Below are 24148 nucleotides of genomic sequence, written 5' to 3' on the forward strand. Positions count from 1 at the left end.
CCCACTTCCCCATCTCTTCCCTGGCATGCTCCCCGTGCTTGGGCCTCTGAGGGGCAAGGCAGTATGGAGCTATCTATATATTACTCTATACTGCTACTGTGCTAGGGGGATTTTCCCTAGCAGCCAGTTGCTGCTTCTCAGCAGTCTCTCTATCTGCCATCAGAACAGTGTCTAGGGCACAGGATCAACCCCGCAGTTCTCGTACTGGCTTGGAAATCTGTTAGTGGTGCCAGGCGAGAAGCATGTGTTCAGATTTGCTATGTCTGAGTCCTCAGACCAAGAAAAGGGTTGGACATAGGCAGAAGAGAGGGAGCTCTAAGGGGCTCTCTTTAGCAGACCTGGGTGAAAATGTTTGTACAAATAGTTTATTTGCTGAAAAAGGGCAACCAAAACTATTCACAGATTTGGGTGGATTTTGGCAAATAGTTTTGGCCAAAAAAAAAAAAGGTTGGAGACTTCCGGGGGGAAAAAAATCAAAGTGTTTTGAAAATGTTGAAACATTTCAACTTTCCACTACAAAATGATGATTCCTTTTGAAATTGACCTAATTATTTCAAGTCAAATGAAATGTTTTGTTCAACCTGAAATATTCTTTCAGCAAGAAAAACTGAAAAAAAAATGTTGCTTTGGGTGGACCCTAACTGATTTTTTTTTTTAATTTTGTTGTGTGTGTTTATTTTGGCCACCAAACAAAAAAACAAAACAAAACAAAATAAATCAGTTATTCACCCAGCTCTGCTCCTTGGATGGACAGATGGAGGCAGTGATGTACAGTGCTGAAGTAAGGGAAAATGGAGCTAGCCTCGGGAAGCCTTAAGGAAGATTCCAGGACGGGGAGACACTCCACTGTACATTTGAATAAAGAAAATTTGACAAGTGTTAAAGTTAAATGCCTTCCTCCGTGTGTTGTCGAGCATGTCCTCAGCCCACACACTTCAGCACCACAGAAAGGTTTTGGCTGACAAGAATCTGAAGGGCAATAATAGGTGCCGCCTGAGAAAGGCTCCTGATTTCAAAATTGTTCCAAATATAACAGGTTCATCATAATAACTCAAAGTCTTCAACGTTTTTCCACATCATCAAAAGCTCCTTCTTTCTTCACTTTCTAATTTCATCAGACTCATCAACAGGCACAAGTGACACTAGTAAATAGCAGCCTGAAGGGTGTCAAATAACAAGCAAAGATGGTTCTAGAGATGTAATAAACTGTTGGAAGAATCAGCCAAGTCATGTGTTGTGTAAAGGACAAGGGGGAAGTTCTGCATAAGCTGACAAATACCAATTGCCAGTGAGCATTTTTCAGCGCATTGCAGTAAAATCCTTCCTATTCAATGTCTATGCAGCAAGACCCACCAACCGGTGCCTTGTCTGTGTGATTGCAACACATCACAAACGGGGTAACAGACTACACAGCTTTCTGTGATTTTGGAAATGCTGTAATCACCTTAAAATGTATTGTCTGGAGATGCCATAGTGAAATAGAATTTACACACCATTATAAAAATGGTCAGGCTCCTTGTACCTGAGTATTATAGACATGGATGTAACATCTCAACAATCAATCAGATCCCATTTTAGCTTTTAAATCAAATTTGTTATTGTCAATATAGAACCAAAAGACAACGGATCACTACTTCTAATTTCCTGTTCTTCCCAAATTAATGCCCAGTACTGTTTTCAAATCAGGGTGATTTCTTCCTACAATAGGCCGCTGCCCAGGAACAAATGCCCTGCACCTTACAGAATTCACACTATTTCAAATATGAAACATGGATGTCAAAGATTATGGTCACACTTTATATTTGCACATTTTTATAAATCATTTACAAAGGGTTAATAGGAGAGCTGGTTGAAATATTTTTGCCAAGATTTTATCTGTTGAAAAATGCTGTTTTGTCAATACCATCATGTTTCAAAGAAACAAGACAACCAGTGACACACACTTCGTTCTATGGCCCAGAGCTTAGGGAACTGGCTGCCGACGTGGAAGACCCAGATTCAGAGCTTGTCTTCACTATGGGGAGATCAATGGTGCTGCAATCGATTCTTGTTTAGTGAAGAAGCCGCTAAATCAACGGCAGAGTGCTCTCTGGTCAAACCCAGTACTCCAGCTCTCTGAGAAGAGTAAGGTAAGTCGACTCGAGAGCATCTCCCATCGATGCAGTGCAGTGAAGACACCACGGTAAGTCGACCTAAGCTATGTCGACTTCAGCTATTCACGTACCTGGAGTAGCATAACTTAGGTTGACTTACCCCGGTAGCGAAGAAAAACCCTCAAGTTCTTACCATGACCCAGGCAGAGTAGGGAGTTGAACCTGGGTCTCCCACATGCTCAGCTAGGTCCCTGAACTATAGGCTATAGAGGGAGAGCCTTCCCTGTTTTGAAAGACCTTGATTTTTGTCCGAATTGGAACATTTTTTTTTTTAAACCTCAAAATGTTTTGAGACCTGGAATTGTTTTCCAGCCAGCCCTAGTCAATAGATGTTATAAGTATAGTATAGAAAGAAGTAGTATATGCTCTGGGTGATTATAACCATAGAGTTAAGTGTTACAGAAAATTATAAGCCATAATTATGAACAGACTATGAACTTGGTCTCTATAACTATTGGGTAAATCTTTATTAAAACATCTATTAATCCTTTGTGAACAGCTCATAAATGTACCATGAATATAAATTTACAGGAACTGCAACATTCTACAGATTTAACCCCCAGCACCTCCACTCTCAGACCCAGACATACGAAAGTGTGTGTCCTCTTCCAAAGGAGAAATTAGAAGGATGAATCTCATGGTCCTGCTATTCAGATCCCATATGCTGGGAACGGGTTCATCCCTAGGGGGGTGCAGGGCCTTGGACATACGTGCCAAGTTTCTAATCTGCCAGGGGGTGCTCCCCCCAACTCAGCCCGGGCCCTGCCCCCACTCCGCCCCTTTCCCCAAAGCCTCACCCCCACCCTGCTTCTTCCCACCCCTGCTCTGCTCCCACCCCGCCTCTTACCTGCCTCTTCCCACCCTGACCCCATCTCTTCCCCATCCAGTTCTGCCCCCTCTGCTGAGTGCTCTGCACCCTCGCTCCTCTCCCCTCCCTCCCAGAGCCTCCTGACATGAAACATCTGATCCGCGGTAGGCGCTGAGAGGGAGGGGGAGGTGCTGATCGGCGGAGCCTGCCAGTGGGCAGGAGGCGCTGGGGGTAGGGGGAGGTTTTGGTAGGGGGGATCCTCCTTGTCCCCGCCCCCACCTGCCTGCCTGCTGCTTGCCTCCCCATTCGCCTCCTCACCCCACTCGCCCACCTGCCTCACCTTCCCACACACCTCCTCATGATTTTATTGAAGTGAGGGCCCCCCCCCAAAGCACGGGCCCGGGGCAGTCACCCCAATTCATCGTACCCAAAGGACGGCTCTGGATGGGAAGGTAGATGGTGAAGATGGACCAACTGAGTGGCAGGGACAGAAGAATCTACATACAATCAGGGCTGGCTTTAGGAAGTGCGGGGCCCGATTCAAACAGTTTCGACGGGGCCCCGGCAGGGATGACTAAAAAAAAAACCACATAAAAAAACCACGTGGGGCTTGTACTCACCGGGCCGCGCTCCTAGTCTTTGGTGGTGGGTCCTTCACTTGCTCCGGGTCTTTGGTGGCACTGAAGGACCCGCCGCCAAAGACCCGGAGCAAGTGAAGGACCCGCTACCAAAGACCTGGAGCGCCGCCGGGTGAGTAAAAATTAAAAAGGTGCCTCTAGCCAGGAAAGGGATTTTCTGGCACTTGCCCCCACTCTGGGCGTCCCTGCCACTGGGCGCGGGGCCCTCTTAGGCGCGGGGCCCGATTCGGGGGAATTGGTGGAATTGGCCAAAAGACTGCCCTGCATACAATGCACAAGTATTCATTCATAAAATGGATGTAAAGCCTTCTTTTTCACAATTGTGAGCTTGTGGAGGATTCAACCACTACCCCCAGGCCAGGTCTAGTATACTTCTCAATGGGTCAGACTCTTGTTTGATAAGGGGAATGAGTGGATGGGTGCTCTGATAGTTTTACCTAGCTCTTTTATAGTGCTTTTCATCCATAGATCTCAAAGCACTTTGCAATGGAAGTCAGCAACGTTATCTTCATTTCACAGCTGGGGGGAAATGAGGCAGAAGGGGGTGAAGTGACTTGCCCCAGGTCTTACAACAGATCAGTGGCAAAGTCATGGTTAAAACCCACAACTACTGAGTCCCACTCCACTACTCTGCCCTCTAGGCAACACTGCCTCCTCTACCTCAACCTCATTTACTCACCAACAATAGCAACTTATTTTTTTTAACTGTACAGTGACCAGGACCTATTACAGGATAGATCAATTTCTTTTGTAGAATCTTCATTCCTTGACTTGTGACTTCTCATTGCAAATGTACCACAGAGTCATGGTTTGGTCTGTCTGTATAAGTTTTACACTGCTCTGTCCGTGCAAATGGACCCTGGAGAGGCCATAAAATATAACTTGTGTCTGCTTCAAGGCCCCTGTGCATTGCCAGAGTGGTGGGAAGGGGCCTTAATGTAATTAAGAAACAGGTCGTAAAGCTCTTTGATATCTATGTTCTCTAGGTAAGGTGCTTGCACTCTTATCTACATGTTCCACAAAATACATGGAACCTGCTTCCTTTTCAGCATTCCTCAGAAGAATATGTTGAAGCTGCTCCAACCTCTATCCCAGAGGCATAACAATGGTGTGTGCTTGTTGGTGAGGGAGTGCCAGGAAATGGCAAAGACTGTATTGGCACCTGGAACTCCTAGAAGACCCTCCATGAGTAATGATGATTCCATCTTCTCTCTGCTAAGGAATTGCTGGGTCACCTGAGACAGAAGTAGAAATATGCCCAGGGAGCAGAAATCTGCACCATGACCAGGGTACGATGCCCAGGGCAAGCTCTGATCGCCGGTGTGATGGGTTGGGTCACAGAAACCCCTTTGGGACAGCCACCTGATGTACTGAGACTACCTCTGAGCCCATTTTCCCTGGCAGCTTGGGACTTCAGTACCCTGTCTTGTTGAGCCAGACATGCTAGCCTGCTGCCAACACAGACCCAGGTCTGAACCACGCCCCCCAAAAGCTGCAGGCTTCACTGAAAACAGCTTAAGAAGTGCTCCTGAGTCCAACACCCAGACACCCAGTTCCCAATGGGGTCCAAACCCCAAATAAATCTGTTTTACTCTGTATAAAGCTTATACAGGGTAAACTCATACATTGTCCACCCACTATAACACTGATAGAGAGATATGCACAGCTGTTTGCTCCCCCAGATATTAATACTTGCTCTGGGTTAATTAATAAGCAAAAAATGATTTTATTAAATACAAAAAGTAGGATTTAAGTGGTTCCAAGTAATAACAGACAGAACAAAGTAAATTACCAACCAAAATAAAACAAAAACACGCAAGTCTAAGCCTAATACAGTAGGAAACTAAATTCAGGTAAATCTCACCCTCAAGAGATGTTTCAATAAGCTTCTTTCACAGACTAGACTCTTTCCTAGTCTGGGTCCAGCAATCACTCAAACCCCCTAGTTACTGTCCTTTGTTCCAGTTTCTTTCAGGCATCTCTTTGGGGTGGAGAGGCAGCAGAAGACAAAATGGAGGGGTTTTCAGGGCCTTTTATATTCTCTCTTGTGCGTGGAAACCCCTTTGTTCTCCTGTGCAACATCACAGGCACAAGATGGAGTCACTAGCCACCTGGGTATGTCACATGTCTATGAATGATTCAGCTTTTTGCAGGTCGATGCCATAGTTTACATGTTAGTTTGAACATTTCCAGGAAAACTCAGATGTGGATTGGCGTCTCTCAAGGTCCATTGTTAGTTAAGTACTCCCAATTACTTGAATAACTCCTTCACACTATGTTGACCAAATCTGCCTTATGTGCTTCCTACAGCAAACACTTGAAATACAAGCATAGAGCCAACACTCAGAACTTCAGATATAAAAATGATACATGCATACAAATAGGATTAATATATTCAGTAGATCATAACCTTTGCAAAGATATGTTACAAAGCATATCTAGCATAAAACATATTCCAGTTATGTCATATTTACACTCATAAGTATATTTCTACAAAGCATTATGGGATGCAATGTCACAGCCAGTTTTGGCTGGATTGGTGCTGATATTTGAATGGCCTGACCTTGGTTTCCTCAGGCACATTACTCCAATGGCAAGCCAGCCACGAGATCAGAGCCGGTTAAGGACATGGCAGCAACAGAGTCCCCAAGCAATGATATGACTTTCCTTCAACCTCGGAAAGGCTGATGTCACTAGGCATGACACTGCTGATCTGAAGCATCATGGTGCAGGCAACCCATCCCCTGCTTTCCTTGCAGTCATTCCTTGTTCCTCAGCTGTTCTCCTGTTGTGGCTGACTGGCTGCCTCCTGCATCATTAACACTCACTGATCAAGCAACCCTTGCAAGGTTGTTCTGCCATGTTACCCTCAAGGGAAGCACCGGAGTTGACATTCCTGATATTTCTGAGGTAAAACACAACTTGAAAAAAAAGAAAAAATCCTAACTTTCTGGCATCTTTTTCTCATCTTTCTGGCACAAATGGGCACTAGCCACATTCCCCCCCCCCTATTTTTTTAAAGGCCTTTAGTGAAATATTGGGATGGCCTTACTGGAACAGACCTGTGGCCCATCTACTCCACTATCCTGTCTCCAACAGTGGTTAGTGCCAGATGCTTCAGAGGCGGTGCAAAAATAGCCCACAATAGGCAGATCTGTCATAATCAGTTGCCTAGTAATCTCTATTATAAACTGCCTTAAACCTCAAAGTATGAAGTTTTATATCCCTTCTTCACATCCTAAGTCTTTTTATAAGATTCACTGTTATAATTCTGGACATTCTTGTTAGCCTCACTTTTATAAATTCCCAATTCCTGTTTGAATCTTAAATTCTTGGTCTTAATGACATCATGTGGCAGTGAGTTCCATAGTCTAATTATGAAAAGGTATTTACTTTGATTAGTTTTGAATTTGCCAGCTGTCAATTTCAATGAGTATCTCCTTGTTCTGTGAGACTAGACAAAAAGAAAATAACACTCCACCTTCTCAATACCATTCATTATTTTTTGTCCTCTTATACGTCTTATATCACCTTCAAATCACTCATTGAACTGGATTGTGTCCTGTGCCTTTTCCACATTTTCAGGCAGTGCTCATGTCAGCAGCTACCTGCTTGCAGAGGGAAATGGAAAAGATCTATATTTTTCATTTGTTGGTATCAAACAATGTTTTTAACAGAAAAATGATAGATCCCTGATTTTAAGTGAATCTGCTGAGGTTTTGGCAACAGTCAGGAGTGCCAGAGAAATGGTCCCCAAATCCCTAGTCTTCAGTCATAGCACTGAGATTAGATGGATATGGTCAGTGACATTGCAAGTTGTGAGCAACCATTTCCAAATATTTCTTGGGTTGACAGTACACTCTCAGCCATCCGAATCTCTGTGGCTTCCAGAGTAGCAGACACATACCACAAAGCAGCAACAAGTGCAAGCCAGTCAATCTGCTATCTAGACCCTTCCAAATTATTCACACAACATTATTAATGGACTAAGCATTTAAGTTGTTCCAGTTAATGCTCTCTTCCCAGCTCTTTACCACAGTCGAGAGTTCCATGTCTCTCACCCAAACTGCACCATCTCTACTGTGGATTCTTTTGCAAAGCTCTCTCCCCAGTAAGGATAATCTTTTGGTTCAGACACTAGACTGGGACTCTAAAGCCGTAGGTTGAATTCCCACCTGTGTCATTGACGTCTGATATGACATTGGTAGAGGCAGGTCATTTTTCTGTCTCAGTGTTGTGGGTAATAATACTTCCTTTCTAACACCCTTTCCTGGCCTTGTCTATTTAGACTCTGATCGTGTAAGAAGCTCAGCATGGGAGCTCGATCATTGCAGGATCAGGGCTATAGATTGCAAACTCTTAAAGACAAGGACATACTGTTTGTACAGCATCTAACATATCTAGGGCCTGATTTTGGTGGGGCCTCTAAACGCCAACCTCCATTAAGCTAAAAAAACAATAATATTGCATCTGGTATTCAAGTCACAAAAGCAGATATATTATCTGGCTATTCACCACCTGTATTTGAGTCCACATAGACCACAGTATTGTTTTTGATCAAAGGTGATTTTTCAGTCACAGTGTTTTTTCTTCATTGTGTGCTTCTCCCTGGGCCCCAAAGGTCCTGATTCTTTGGCCAGATTGGCCCAAACTGTAAAGTTTGCTTTCAGATCAGAAGTGTTAGCAGGAGTGTTGTCAGTAAGACACGAGAAGTAATTCTTCCGCTCTACTCCACGCTGATTAGGCCTCAACTGGAGTATTGTATCCAGTTCTGAGCGCCACATTTCAGGAAAGATGTGGACAAATTGGAGAAAGTCCAGAGAAGAGCAACAAAAATGATTAAAGGTCTAGAAAACATGACCTAGTAGGGAAGATTGAAAAAAATGAGTTTGTTTAGTCTGGAAAAGAGAAGACTGAGAGGGGACATAATAACAGTTTTCAAATATGTAAAAGGTTGTTACAGGGAGAAGGAAGAAAAAATGTTCCTAACCTCTGGGATAGGACAAAAACAATGGGCTTAAATTGCAGCAAGGGACGTTTAGGTTGAACATTAGGAAAAACTTCCTAGCTGTCAGAGTGGTTAAGCACTGGAATAAATTGCCTAGGGAGGTTGTGGAATCTCCATCATTGGAGATTTTTAAGAACAGGTTAGATAAACACCTGTCAGGGATGGCCTAGATAATACTTAGTCCTGCCATGAGTGCAGGGGACTGGACTAGATGACGTCTCGAGGTCCCTTCCAGTCCTATGATTCTGTGATTCTAAGACCCAATGAATTTGTGAATAAGAGTCAGGGCTGGGTTTGGGCCTTCTGCCTTTCTATCCATATCTCTCTTCTCTTGATCCTCCTTGCTATTTTCCTCCTAAGGCTGGTGTGCCAATAATTCACTGATCATCCCCTAAAGGATAAATAGTTCCTACCCAACAGTTTACAGTGAACATGAAATATAAAGACAAAACATTTCTGTTGCAGTAACGCTGTTTCTCACTAAATCTATGAAGGTAGAGACAGAATAAGAAAAAAATGATGAAAGAATAATAAAAAAATAGCCCTCTTAAATCATAATATCTCCTCCATGCATGCTATTCATAAACCTTGTACTTAGCATACAGCCTTGTCACCTTGACACTTATTTAGCTTGCCAGAGACTTGTGTGCCCTCAGTCAAAACTAATTAACACTTAATTGACTTCATGAGAATTTTGTTCAGCAATTCCGATTTGCCACTCATCTTGAAACATGTAGCTGTAATTTTTGAGAGCTCAGCAGTTGTGGGAGATTTGGCAGGTGTCAGGGGAGCAGGAGGGCAAAGGGGAACGAGGAGTGGAGGTGTCTGTCTGTCTGTCTCTCTTTCTCTCTTTCACTGCAACTGATACAAGGGCACAAATGTAACAAAATAAGGCATTCAAACCACTGTCATTGTTGATATATTTTAGTTAGCTAAAAGCACAATTTACAGTAGTTGAAGTTTGATTGATCTGTTGATAAACACTAATGTTTTCCAGTTGACAATTTTTCCATGTTAATTTCCTTAACTTTGGCAGGCCTGCCTGGCAGGGCCCTATAAATAGTATCAGTGTCATCATCCTTTTTAAGTTATTAATGAGCCATCATGTTTCGAGAGGTTGGGATTTGGGGACAGGCTGTGCTTGACTGCAGTTTCTGACATTGATGCGTTAGTATTTGGAACAGGGTCTAGATTAGAACAAGTATTTTTTTTTTTTAAGGGCTTACAGTGCTGGCCCAATATATTAGTAGCAGAGGAGAACTATTTATAATTAAAGGCTCATTAAAAGTTTTGTGAAATGGGTCTGTATGTCAAGACCCTATACACAATATGATCTGACACAAGATCCACCCCAAACACAGCTCCGATCCATTGTATTTCTACCTGTGTTTTGAAGATTCCCAATTATTACCGTGAGTATTAGCTTATATCCAACCTGCTATGATTGCCAAGTGGTGATGAGAGACTAGAGCTGACTTGACTAATTAGCTAGGCCAACCTCATCCACTGGCTGGACTTGGGGCTGCTTCAGGCAATGCTGCCAAACAAGTAAGCACATGGACTTTGGGACCCACCACGCTAGGGACGTCCTAGTGTGATGTTAAGTACCCATAGTGCATTGTTGCTAGGGAGGAGTAGAAGTTCCTTCATGCTAACTGGGAACTCTGTGATGATCACTCGAGTTCCCTGGGGAGTCAGGCCATCTGCCTCTTTGTTGTTGCTCTCATTGGGCACATGGCAGACTGTCCTCTCCACCAATTTAACAAGAAACTTGCATCCACTGTTCCCCCAGCTCCCTTCACATTGACGTCCCCCGATGTCCCACTCTTGTTACGGGAGGGGGTGACCATCTTGTATGTTTGCTGTTGAATGTCCAATGAGGAGCTCACTTCCTTTCCAGTGAGACAACACTCCCGTATCTCTGCCACAGGAGCAAAAATCTCAGCCAGGCAAATGCCAGTGTAGAACCTGCCATCATTTGATTACCCTCGGCAGGGCCGGCTCCAGTGTTTTTGCCTTCCCAAGTGGTGGGGGGGGGCGGGGGCGGGGAGCCACGACTGGCAGCAGCTCTACCGCCGCCACTTCATTCTTCAGCAGCAATTCGGCGGCAGGTCCTTCCCACCGAGAGGGACGGGGAGACCCGCCACCGAAGAGCCGGATGTGCCACCCCTTTCCATTGGCCGCCCCAAGCACCTGTTTGCTGTGCTGGTGCCTGGAGCCGGCCCTGACCCTCGGGGCACAAGTCTGTCTCTAAAAGGCTGACCTGGCCATTTTACAAATTAACCCATCCGTGGGTGTCCATTAGAGATGCTTGAGAAATGCCAGTTGTTCATAGGAAATTCTTTATATATAATTATTTCTCCCTAAGTTTGCTGTTTTTCAGTGAAAACCCGAAACCATAAATATTTCAAGTTTTATAAACCCAGCATGGCTTACTGGAAACCATTTTTTAACCAAAAAACTGCAAAGTTTGTTTTTGTTTTTCAATTTTCTAGACAAAAATGAAAAAAAGTGGAAATTTTTGAAGTAAATGAAAATGTTTGTTTCCTTTGAAAAGCCATTTTTTGCCCCCTCACCCCCTTTGGATGGAAATATTTTGATCAACTCTAGATAGACTATAATCACAACAGTTATGACCTCTAGATAGCATTTCTGCTATCTGAGCCAGAGGGGCTTCCTCGCACAGCTCAGGCCCATTAGACTTGCCTCTCTACAGGTCATTCTTGTACCTGTGTTACACAAAGACACTAGTCTACCAAGCCTGACCCAGCAACAAGATCTATGTTACTCCTCTAGACGTGAGAATCATCTGGCTATGCAGAAGTTTTGATGCACAATGTTAGTAGCTGGTTTAAGTCTGTACATCTAGGCTAGTATCTTTATGACTTGTAGAACTGGTTGAAATGTTTTAAATTTATGTTTTTTTTTCATTAAAATATATATATTTAAATTGGGGGAAAACAAACACCTCCCCCCTAAAAAGAATTTCAATACACATGTTCACACACACATTTTGAATAAATGAAAAGTTGTTCTTTCTGGAATCTGAAGAATTTAAATTGTTTCGAAAGTATTTTGCAAATCTCTTTACTATTTTGTGACACACTTTAATGTATGTGCTATAATAAGAGGCAGCATGGGCCATAGAGTCCACAGCTGGAAGGGACCATTATGATCATCTCTGACCTGTATAACACAGGCCAGTGAACTTCCCCAATGGTTAGGATGCCATTGACCTACTGTGTGAACTTGAGTGCATCTATTTGCCTGAGTTTCCCTTCCCACCCATTGTCTTGTCTATTTTGACTGTAATCTCTTTGGGGAAGAAATTGTCTCTCATCATGTTTGTACATTGCCTAGCACAATGACACCCCTATCTCAGGCGCTATGGCAAACTACGTAACAATATCATCACCCACTCAATAATATCTTTCATGTCATCCCACACACCCTTTACTGGTCAGGAAACCTATCACATTACCTCTTAAAAATAAAGCCCAAACCACTTCTCCCATCCAAACCCATATTCTGCACAACTGCATATGCTGGACACTGGTTTAAACGAGCTTGTTGTAGAATGCCAAATCCAGATCCCCTGGAATGTTGGGGAAGTTCAAATCCGGATCCCAAACTGGATCAGAACTCCCTGGCTCAAGCTAGTGTCAGGACTGAAGAGGATATATGAACATTTGCATATGTTTTTTATCTGTTTCATGTACCGTATTTATTTTGCACATAACCTAGCTCTAATACATACCTCCCAGAACCTCAGGCAGTTTACTTCACCTTAGTGCAGTAAAAGATTCACAGGGAGATCAATTATAGAATGATTGGCTAATTTCAATAGCTTGTTTTAGCTAATAAGCCCTCCACAAAGACTTTATGGATGTTCTAATGAATACCCTGCTAGACTTGCAGTGTAATGAAATTTGTATTAAAACACTATAAGGAGTGTCCCACAATGTAAGGTCACTTCCATTTGTTCTCATTACAGCCCTAGAAGGACAAAAGAAGAAAAGTTCTTATTGTGGCTGCAGGAAAGACGTTAACCTGGAGCCAGCCCTCTGCAAGTAACATTAAGTACTGTATAATGGCGTTGTAGAGAAGGTTTATGTAAAAGAGGAAGTTGCTGCAGTTGTCTGTATGGGATAAATCCTGCCCCCACTTCAATGTTCAGTGATCACTCAGTGTTTAAGGTGCTTGCAAGAGGTCTGCTTTATTTTGGGTCCGTTTCCAGCTGGCTGTGCAGAACGAGAGCTGCAGAGTGCCCAACCAGTCTCTGTGTCTGGGAAGCTCAGCCCTTAAAGGTGCAGCCCCTAATACCACACTCACTGCCATGGGAGTGGAGTGGCAAGACCAGTGCAACTCCACTGCTTGAGACAGGCGGAGTAGTGATGGGGGGTTATGTTGGGGGTTTGGCACAAGTTTTTTGCATGGCAGGTCAGAAGGGGGGTGGTGATGAGGAGGCCCATGGGTAGAGCCAGATGGACCATTGCTATGTGGATGTCCCTATTTACCAGTGCCAGGGAGTCACAATGGGAGCTGAAAAGGACTCACACAAGTCATTAGACAAAAGCAGCCTCTGCAGAGGTACTCTGCAACACATCTCACTAGTGTTTGACCCAGCTAGTCAGCCCAGGGGCTAACCCCAGGCTTTGGAGTTATGTGGAAAGATATAGCCTCTACCCCAAGCATTTGGCTACTGAGGCCCAAGCCTGTAACAGTGAATCACAGAATGTCAGGGTTGGAAGGGACCTCAGCAGGTCATCTAGTCCAACCCCCTGCTCAAAACAGAGCTAATCCCCAGACAGATTTTTACCCCAGTTCCCTAAATGGTTCCTCTCAAGGATTGAACTCACAACCCTGGGTTTAGCAGGCCAATGCTCAAACCACTGAGCTATCCCTCCCCCCATTTTGGGATCTGCCCTCATATACATCTTTCCAAGAACAGAACCAAGACTTTATTTGGTTATTATTTATGTGAATTACAGAAACGCCTAGAGGCCTCCATTGTGCTAGGTGGCGTATATACCTGTAGCAAGAGATCATCCATGCCTCCAAGAGCTTGTGCACCTTGTAACCAAGGTAAGTTAATCAGGACACAAACTGTTCCTTTCATTTTCTTTGAACTGCAGTATGAACACCTATGTTGCAGTATACCACTGGTGATTATATGCTAAGATTGACAGTGCTAATCACTAGGGTAATATAAAATAGTAATCAGTAATACAGCTGATGTAAATACCTGCTAGACAAATCCATTTGCAGTCACAGCAAGAAATGATATTGGTCCTACCAAACTATGCTATGTTGTCTTTAACCCCTTTTACTGGCACCTTATCTAGTAACTGAATATTTACATATATACAGAGACAGAACTTTCCTGTAACAACACCATTCCTAAACAAAATTTCTGGAAAGCATGACTAAAACACTCCAGTTCCTAGAGCATCAGTGTCCATATTAAACAAAATCCACCATTAGAACTGGTACTGATTGATACCCTCAAAGGACATAGACCACTGGACCATTGAGAACGATTGACCCAGCTCCTTTATGTACCCATAGATCCTACGGTCACCACCAGCAACAGGTCTTAAAGTGCAGTGGGTAGAGAAAAGATGGCGGGCAACGTGGGGAAACTTCGCCTTGCTGCGGCCTGCAGTTGTTCTGGATTGAAGTTATCAGTACCCTGAACTGTATAGCTTCCTTCCCACTCCCAAAAAGAAGAACAGGAGTACTTGTGGCACCTTAGAGACTAACAAATTTATTAGAGCATAAGCTTTCGTGGACTACAGCCCACTTCTTCTGAAACTTCCCACTCCCTTATTTCATGGTGGTAGTATCTGCTCCCCCTACAACCTGGCAAGTTTGAGTGAAAGATTATAATTACATTCATCTTAAAGTAATATACTTCCCTTCTAAATAAATCACCACATTCAGTCCCTTTCCTCTCTCTTTATTTTTCCATTGAGCTACGAGTTAGCCGAACAATACAATTTACACTTAATAATAATACTTAGCATTTATATAGAGCTTTCCATCTTCAAAGGGCTTTGCAAACATCAGCTAATTAGTCTAGATTACTTTAAAACTCTCTTCCAATAACAGTTTCAAACTGAATAGCCATTGCAGTCCATAAGTCACTCCGTAAACAGACTATTTCTTGCACTGAATAAAGACCACCAAACTGTGCAGGGATGGACCGTCTCTGCAAAAGGGTGTTTTGTGCTTTAAGACATTTTTGCACTCTCCATCTCTGATACTGGGCTGGGTGGCTGCTGAGACAGACCCTCTACATATACCAGGGCAACTAGAGGTCTGTTCTAAATGGTGTCAGATGCAAATGGCCCAAGGGGTCCATACTGGCAGGCAAGGGGAGAAGAGGGAGGCAATTTAGGAGCTGATACACCAGTTCCATCCCATTGGAGAAATCCTCCCAAGGCCAGCTACACTGGCTCTAGGACTGTTTTAAACCAGCAGGATGGCACAAATAGGCCATACCCCAGCCTGGAATCTGGCCCAGTGTGACACTTTGCTTTTGCCAGCCAGCAAGGACTTCTGAAATTGAAAATAGCTGTCCCAGAGCCTGGGTTACAGTGCAACTCAGGAGGGAGAAGAGGAGTGAAGGTAGATTTAAGGTTCCTTTATGTACCCAAAGATCCTAGGGCCACCCGAACAGACATCCAAATAGATTGCTGCTCTGCTTTGCACTACCATCCCAGTTCATGAAAGGTTGTTCTGGCAGACAGGGGATGACTGGGGCAGATGGCCATACCCTTGTTGGCGTCACTAGGCATAGCTACCAGGTAACTCGGGGGGGTGGAAGGCCATAAGTGCCGATGAAACTCCCCTGCTCTGGGTCTAAGTGAGCCACAGTAACTCCATCTTGTGAACTTTAACCAGCCTCAATGCTAACCAGCCTAAAAGCAGAATATGTAACGGTCAGCTTTTTTAGCAGACAGCTGCAGTTTCGCTCACACTAGTAGAAGCAGTAGTGATAAGGAAGAAGGAGGGGGGAAGGGAGGAAGTCTACTACGTCTGAGCTTGCAAGGCCAAAGATAAACATGCGGACGAGAACTTTTCTAACACGCCACAATGGAATGCCTGCTGTAACTGCTGTCGGGAAGGGAGGGGTAGAGGGGGAAACAGAACAAAGGCTTGCACACAAACAGCTTGGACTATAAAATGGGAAACTTGCTTGTATTTGCTGCGCTTCTGATTTGAGACATGCTGATCTCCTGAGTGCCTTTTCGAGATCTCGAATAAATTTGGTTTGCTTCTCCACCCTGGTGTGTCTATTGGTGCGACGCACACCAGGCAACGAACCCTGTTGTCCCCTCGGGCCCTTTGGGCCTGCAAGACCCTCTTTCCTTATATATGATCCTACTGCCCAAAATAGCCCTGGCAGGGAACAGGAACTGGCTCAGCTATCAGTAAACATCACAGGTCCCACTAGGGGCCTCATTCTAACACAGGGGTAGGCAACCTATGGCACGTGTGCCAAAGGCAGCATGCAAGCTGATATTCAGTGACACTCACACTGCCCAGGTCCTGGCCACCGGTCCGGGGGGCTCTGCATTTTAATTTAATTTAATTTTAAATGAAGTTTCTTAAACATTTTAAAAACCTTTATTTACTTTACATACAACAATAGTTTAGTTATATATTATAGACTTATATAAAGAGACCTTCTAAAAAGGTTAAAACGTTTGACTGGCACATGAAACCTTAAATTAGAGTGAATAAATGAAGACTCAGCACACCACTTCTGAAAGGTTGCCGACCCCTGGTCTAATACCTTCTACAGTCATTTACACCTAAGCAAAGTAAAATAAATAAATAAATATATGGAGATATATCTATCTCATAGAACTGGAAGGGACCCTGAAAGGTCAGCAAGTCCAGCCCCCTGCATTCACTCGCAGGACCAAGTACTGATTTTTGCCTCACCTCCCTACATGGCCCTTTCAAGGATTGAACTCATAACCCTGGGTTTATCAGGCCAATGCTCAAACCACTGAGCTATCCCTCCCCAGATAGTAAAAAGTGTGTAGTAAATGTTGTAAAATCAGAATTCTCCTCTCACACCAGTGATAACATCTCTTCTCATGCCCACTTTGCACAGTGAGACTGCACTAGGTCCATTGCCCTGGAGAATCACATCCCCACCTACATATATTTAACTGATAAAACCTGCCTACCTATTGATCTTGGTTTGATGTAAGTTCAGAATGTGAAAACAACAATGAAGGGTCTTTCCTCCTGCTATTCCATGTGGCTCTGAAAAGATTTCATTCTGCTTATGAGAGATGCTGTATTGCACCCAGACTGGGAACTGGCTTGTCTTCTTGTGAAACATACATGTACTTCCCCAGAGTCATTTAAGAAAATAGCTGACTAGGATGTGAAAGTAATCCTCTTTCCCCAAATGTGGGTAATTGTCCTTGACCCACTCATGTGAACACTAGCAGAAAAGCATGTTGATGTGGCCTACAAGGGGCATTTCAGACTGCAAGTGCTGTGATGATGGACAGGGAAGTTTTTGACCCTAAGATAGAGCCCCAATTCAAAGAGATTTGAACACTAGCAAACTAGCATCTTCTCAGAGCGTATTTCATAGAAGTTCCCAGACTCACCTGCATTCTCCCTTCAGGCTTAAAATGAACAGCAAGAAATACCATCATAAATCACAGCACGGAGCTGCCAAAGGAATTTAAAGTACTCCAAGCATGGCAACCCAGGGAGACATTACCATGCTGTTGAACCCGTAACATAACACTCCCAGCAAGATCACTGCACCAGGATTATCTCATCCTTAATATGGTCTTCTTGAGTATTCCTAGTGCATGCACATTTGTGTATGTGTTGGGGAGAAAAAAGGAAGGGTGGGGGGGTGTCAGCATTTATAAACTGCAATGCTTGAGCATCAGAGAACACAAGGGATGGAAAGAAAACTGAAGAGAGTATTCATGCAGAGAAGCCCAATGGGGTCAAATTAAATATATACATTTCACTGAGCAAATCTCACAAACATTGCTTCATGACCAGATGTATTTCATACAGTCAAGATTTGGTTTAGAATTATGCTCTCCTCAGAGGATAACTTAACTGTGGTTCCTTTCTAAGACTGCAATGAATTGATGAGTGCAGGGTTGAGGGAAGTTTGCTTGTCTCTTTTAAGGTATGTGTCTGTGAGAGAGAGAGAAAGAGAGAACTGTGTGGGAAAGTATATGAAAAAGAATCTCTTGGTTTCATACCACTTATGGTAAAAGCAGGATCTGAAGTGTGCATAAGACCACAGTGCAGTATTATAGGCAGATTCTCAGCTGGTATGAATCAGTGTAGCTCCACTGAAGTTAATGAAGTGACTTCTGTTTACAACTGCTGACAATCTAGCCCTAGAGTTTAAGAACATCAAAGACATCAGGGCACAACCTGAATTCTCTTGAGACCGGACCGTGGGAGAAATACTTTGGGCCAACTCAGCACATTTCCTTCTAAACAGCTTTTTAAATTCTATTTTGGGTCAATTTAATTTTAGATTCAGGAATCTGAGGCTAAATATAATTAGGTTTGGAAGGATTAGATTTTTATCGGTAAACGCCGATATGCGTCAATGTCACTGTACATGCACAAATCGATGGAAAAATATTTCCATCAATAATAGTTGAAATTAACAGATAGGCAAAGTAAGAAAATACTGCTTGAGAATTTACTAGAGTTTGATGTAAGGTTAAAATTTTGACATGCAAATGTTGACAGTTTGCGTTTTAACAGTTATAAAGCTTTAACTTTTTGAATCTCAGCGTCTGAGCCTCCCCCATTGTCTCACCCTCCATAATTTCCCTAACTGAGAAAATGCAAATGAATAAAAATCTAAAAATTGCTTAAAATCCATATTTTTGCCCAACTGTTAAAATTTAAAATTGATAAAAATTGATAATATTCTTTAAAATTATATTATACATCAAAATTATCTAAAAAATCAAATTCTGTCAAGCCTAAATATAACCCATCCCTGGTGAAGCCAACAGGAGGGAGCATATACTGTAGTAGTCAATATGTAACAACATTAAGAAGGCTAAGAGGGATTTTGAATAACATTTAGTCAGAAACATATGAAGAAGTTCTCCAGTTATATCAGAACCAGGAAGCACATGAGAGAATCACTAGGCCTGTTGGACTACCAAGGAGTAAAGGTTATTCCTCAATTGTCCACTAATGGGATTTTTTTTTTTTTACCTTCCTCTGAAGAATCTGGTATTTCCCTCTGTCAGAGATAGAGTGCTGAATTAGATGGACTGCTGGTCTGATCTGGTATGGCAATGTCTATGTTCCCTGTGTTCTTAAGTACCAAGAAGAAGCCAGGGCTAGATAAATGGAGGCAATGGAAGTAAAGTGGAGGCCTCAGGAGAAGGGACTAGATTGAGTAGGTTGATCCACTGGATTTCAGTTCCCAAATGATCAGGTCTTCAAAATATTTCCTCGGAATTGGAATAATGCCACAGAAAGGAGGTGGCACTAAAACAATGCTTTAGTAATGAAGCGGGACTCGAACAATGCCATAGAAATGAGGTTGTACTGCAACAATGCCTCACTTATGGAGGTGTTATTAGGATAATGCCACAGAAATGAGATGGCACTAGCAAAATAGTTTGGGAATGAGGTGACACGAGGAAAAATCAGGTCCTTGATGATGTGTCAGAAAGTCAAACTGAAGCAAGTGCTGCCTAAGAGAGAATTGATAAGCTGGTTTGGATAAGAGAAGAAGTCACATAAAACTGGAACTAGCCTTGAATGTCATATAAAAGTTTACATTGTATTGTCTTTGTTGATTATGCACCTCTCTCTACCTTTTTGTGTTAAACTGGTAGCAGAGCTATTGACATTACCAGGGAAAGGCCATTCTTGTAGTATTTACAGTCAAGTCCTGGAGTTACTGGAAATCTTATGACATTGCTTAGGGTTGGATATAAATTCTGAGGGTTACTGTAAAAAAAAATTATTTGTTGCAAAACTGTACTGATTCATTCTTTTCATTAAAAATTAACATACAAAAACCATTGCAAATTGCATCAGTTTTGTCAAGTTTATAAGAACAATTCTCATGTTTTGAGAATTTTTTTACATCCTGTAGAGCTTTTGCATTTAGGAAAATGTCACTTCCCAGTTTTTCTCATACTAACAAAAGCTTCCTTTTACATATGTCAGCTACCAATGAGATTTTTTTAAAATGTTTATAAAACTAGTTTAATTCCAGAATTCAACAGACTTTGTTTTGTGTAACTCATTTGCCTAGGAAAACTCAATTGAGCAAAAGACAGCAAAAATTTGCTTCCCAAATTTTCAGCTCTTTCAAATAACCACTAGACAATACTGGTCCTAGAAGTATTTAGTTGACATACATAAAGATCCATTTTATGTGCAAAACATTTCTCAAGTTGCAGTGGGGGAGGTCTAGATTGGATATTCGGAAACACTATTTCACTAGGAGGGTGGTGAAGCACTGGAATGGGTTACCTAGGGAGGTGGTGGAATCTGCATCCTTAGAGGTTTTTAAGTCTTGGCTTGACAAAGCCTTGGCTGGGATGATTTAGTTGGTGTTGGTCCTGCTTTGAGCAGGGGATTGGATTAGATAACCTCCCGAGGTCTTTTCCAACCCTAATAGTCTATGATTCTATGATTTCATAGAGTTCCAGTCACAGATCACTGGGTGTTATTGTGTAGAGCATCTATGTCAGCTACTAGCAGTAACTTTCTAATGCAACTGAATAATGTGTCTCTATTGACTTCAAAAATATCAAGTGCTTGAAGACCAAATAAATATGTGAGTCACTTCCTATGTTCTTTCTCTCTGGTCAAAGCCTTCTGGTCCAAGATAGTTCCTTAGACAATGGAATAGAACCTGTCTGAAATGGCTGCTTCACACTTAGGACATATGTTTGCTTTCTGAACCTGCTGTTGTCGGATCCTCATGACCACCACGTGGGTCAATTAGTAGCATTCTCGCCATTCAGAGAAGGCTCTGGGTTTATGTCTGACATCAGCTTGAGCATATCCAGCGTGCTAGCCATGCTGTGCAGTATTGACAGCATGTTCAGCTCACAGAGATGCTGCTCTTTTGGGTTTGATGAGAATCCAAGGTCTTTTCTGCTTAACTCTGGTCATTAACCACATGGCGACTGAGAATGCTATAGCAATTTTCAAAGGGTGTGTGTGTGTGAGAGGCAGGGAAAAAAAACCCCACAACAAACGAACAAAAAATAAGCAGAGAATCAATCCTGTTTCCTAGTCAACTCTTCCACTTTCATTTAAACAAGTTCTAAGTCCAAAGATGTTATGAGCTACCTCTGGGTTCATAATGGCCATTAGTCTAGCCTACACATTTATCACCATTACCCATTCAGTTGTCAAAGCAATTTGATGGACTTCTGGTACAAAAGGCACTTGGTACATAAGGCCACTTTCTATTCTCTTCTCTTCTATTCTATTAAACATCTCCAGGTACAGGCTTACAAAATCATCCCGTCTAGTGGACAAATGCAGAGCACTGGGAAGGTAAGATTCCTGGGGTTTTATGCCTGGCTCTGTCAGTGATTCAGCAGTATCCCTTTGGCTCTGTCATGGACACAGCTGTACCTGAAGCACCTGGAGCTGTGGAGAATGTAGGGGAATATACTCTGCTGCCCCAGGCTTGAAGAGGAGCAGTGGTATATAGTGCCTCCAAGTTATGTCGTGGGGTAGGCTACCCATGGTAATAGTGAGAACCAGCCTGGTAATAATTCAACACAATTTTTCTTCTGTTGCATCCTCCATTCAAAGCATCGCAAAATGCTTTCCAGAGGGCAGCTGAATAGAGTGACAGAGAGGAGGGCTCAGTCTCTCATGCAGGCAGAGAGAGAGAAAGAGAGGGTAATGGCAGAACGAGATGGAGATGTGCAAAAAGGAAAGGCAGCTGAAAACATAAAAGCCGTGTCACTCATCAGTCTCCTGAAAGCACATTGGAAACCGGAGGCCAGGTTTGTGAAAAGGCTGGTTTGAAATTGGTAGATATTCAGCATGTCGATTTTGAGAGTGATATAAGATTCCCCAATATGAAAGCTCCCTTTGGTTACATTTTAGCTGCCTACTGTAATCCAGAATTTAAGGAAAGACTGGTCAAGCCTTGCTTCCTAATGGGGTATGTCCGGACATAGAAAAATATCAAGAGGTTGCTATCCTAATGCCCTTGCCACTATAATCTGAGGATGAATCAGCTCAGACACAGACAGGCCAGTCTCAACCCCTTCCTGTTTCTTCTCATTCCCTCCAAGAGACGACCAATTGCTTTTACAGTGACATGATGGGCTGGACTCAGCGAACAGGCCCAACAGGGGGTCTTTCGTTAAAGGTCCGGAACCAAACTCGAAGGCGGGATGGGGGGGGGGGGGGTTCTTTCCCTGCCTCAGATGGACCTCACTCCTTCTAGTGCTATGGATATGACACCCTGGAAAGTCTCTTAAAACATTTTGGGGGAACAAATAGTTTTGCACCTGATTGCAGCAAGTGACAGATATTATCAAAATAGCTGTTCAGGGGAGAAAGCTATGCTCTCTCTGTCACAAAACACACTCATTCACACTCATTCTCAATCACTATTGCATTTACTGAACACTATTGAGCCCAGGCTGTACAATCAATATACACCACATGGGCCAGATTCTGATGGTACTTATATGTTGTAAACCCACAGTAAATATCCTTCCCCCTCCCCCCCTTCAAGAACCAAGTATAAACATTTCCACCAAAGTCTACTTAGTATAGGTCGATTTGCTGAGTGGTATAGTCCCCCACCTTGGTTATGATCATGAGAAAGCACCTTTGTTTAACTAGGAAAAGTAATGAATAGATTCCCCATCCTGTCATCCTCTTCTCTATAAATCCCCAGTACCTGGGGTTTTATCACAGGCCAAAGGGGGACATTGTTGTTGGAGCTCCATTTAAATATTGGTAGCACATCTCAGTGTTTTTACAGTTCCAGCATCTTCTGTGGTTAAGGTTCAGTTAGTAAGCTATAAAACCCTAGCAATATGGGACAAATCCCCCGTGCATACTGGTTTCTCAAATTAAACTATTGTCTGCTGTGTGACAATGCTGCTTTGCTGCTTCTATTTCAAACACATTTTCAAGACAAGGAACAACGCTTTCCCACCCCTCACCCCGCCAGAAATTGAGGCTGCTACATAGATGCTGAGGTAGCTTCAGACAGAGATAGAAAGTGATATGGTGCATAATGTGAGTGCTACATGAGCAAAGAGCAACCTCCGGCTGAGAAAAGTTCAGCCCAGCTCCTACTGGCGCTGCTAGCAGGAGTCTCCGTTTCAGCAGAAAATCTATTTTATCCAGACCTAGTAGAGCTACTTCCTATGGACTAAAAGGGTCCCACTTTGAGATCTGGCTTTGAAGTTCAGGGCTTTCACAGGGGTACTCAAGCTGCAGGATGATAAAGTCCATTGAATGGTTAACTCTTAGAGCACTAGTCAACACACTCATCTGTAGGGAGAAAATGAAGCAGATTGAACACAGTTCCCTGGGGAAAGAACATGGCTGATTCAGGACCATGTTCTCCCAAGAATCCTAACCCATTGTTTTTCCCAGGAGCTAGAAAATGTGCCTCTTCCCCAGCACAGCATCTCAGTTGAAAGCCTAGCAAAGTGGGCAGTCGTCAAGAGACGTTACACACTAGAGCTAAGATATACCAAAATGGAGCCTAACCCGCGGCTCCTAAATAAGTAGCCTGATTTTCAAAAGGGCTGATTAGCCAACAGCTTCTGTTGGGGTCAGAGGGAGCTAAAGAGTGCTCAGCCATTTTGAAAACCAGGTCACTTATTATTTTGCTTCCAAAATATGGATTAATAAACCCCATTTCTGCTTCCTGTTTCAGATAACTTTAGTCCTAGGGGTTTAATCAGAATCATAGTGTTTAAGTCTGCTGTAGTGTCTTGCCACCACTGCAATGAATTCAAGAGCAGAGAGAGACTACACCCAGCCAGTTCACCAGGGAAGTTATTCTTCTCAAGATATCTGTGGGGAAATTTTGATTTTGCTGATTTTTTTATTATTATTATTTTCTGTCAGGAAAATTGAAATGAAATATTTCATTTCAGGTCAGTTTGATCGAAGTTGGAATATTGCAGTTTTTGAACTGATCCACAACTTTTTATTTTGAATCAGTTCAACAAAACATTGAATTGTATTTCTCTATGGTGCACTGCCTCATGGGAATAAAAATTCCAACCCCCCATTCTCCCTTATTGGCTGGGCTCCCTGGAGGACTGTATCTGTCCTAAAACAATGCACTGCTTTCCTTCTGATTTAACTGCAAGGTGCATCATGGGAGTTACATGACTGGGTGCATTATGGGAGATGGAGTCCAGCTGGGAAGTCAGGCTCATAGGCTAGAAAAGAGGCCAGAATTATAGCTCCCATAAGGCACTGAGCCATAGAAAATTTGGTTTAATGTTGAAAACGTTGAAACAAACAAACCCAAAAGGTCATG

Source organism: Malaclemys terrapin, chromosome 6 (genome assembly GCF_027887155.1).
Source record: "Malaclemys terrapin pileata isolate rMalTer1 chromosome 6, rMalTer1.hap1, whole genome shotgun sequence".
Classification (NCBI taxonomy): domain Eukaryota; kingdom Metazoa; phylum Chordata; order Testudines; family Emydidae; genus Malaclemys; species Malaclemys terrapin.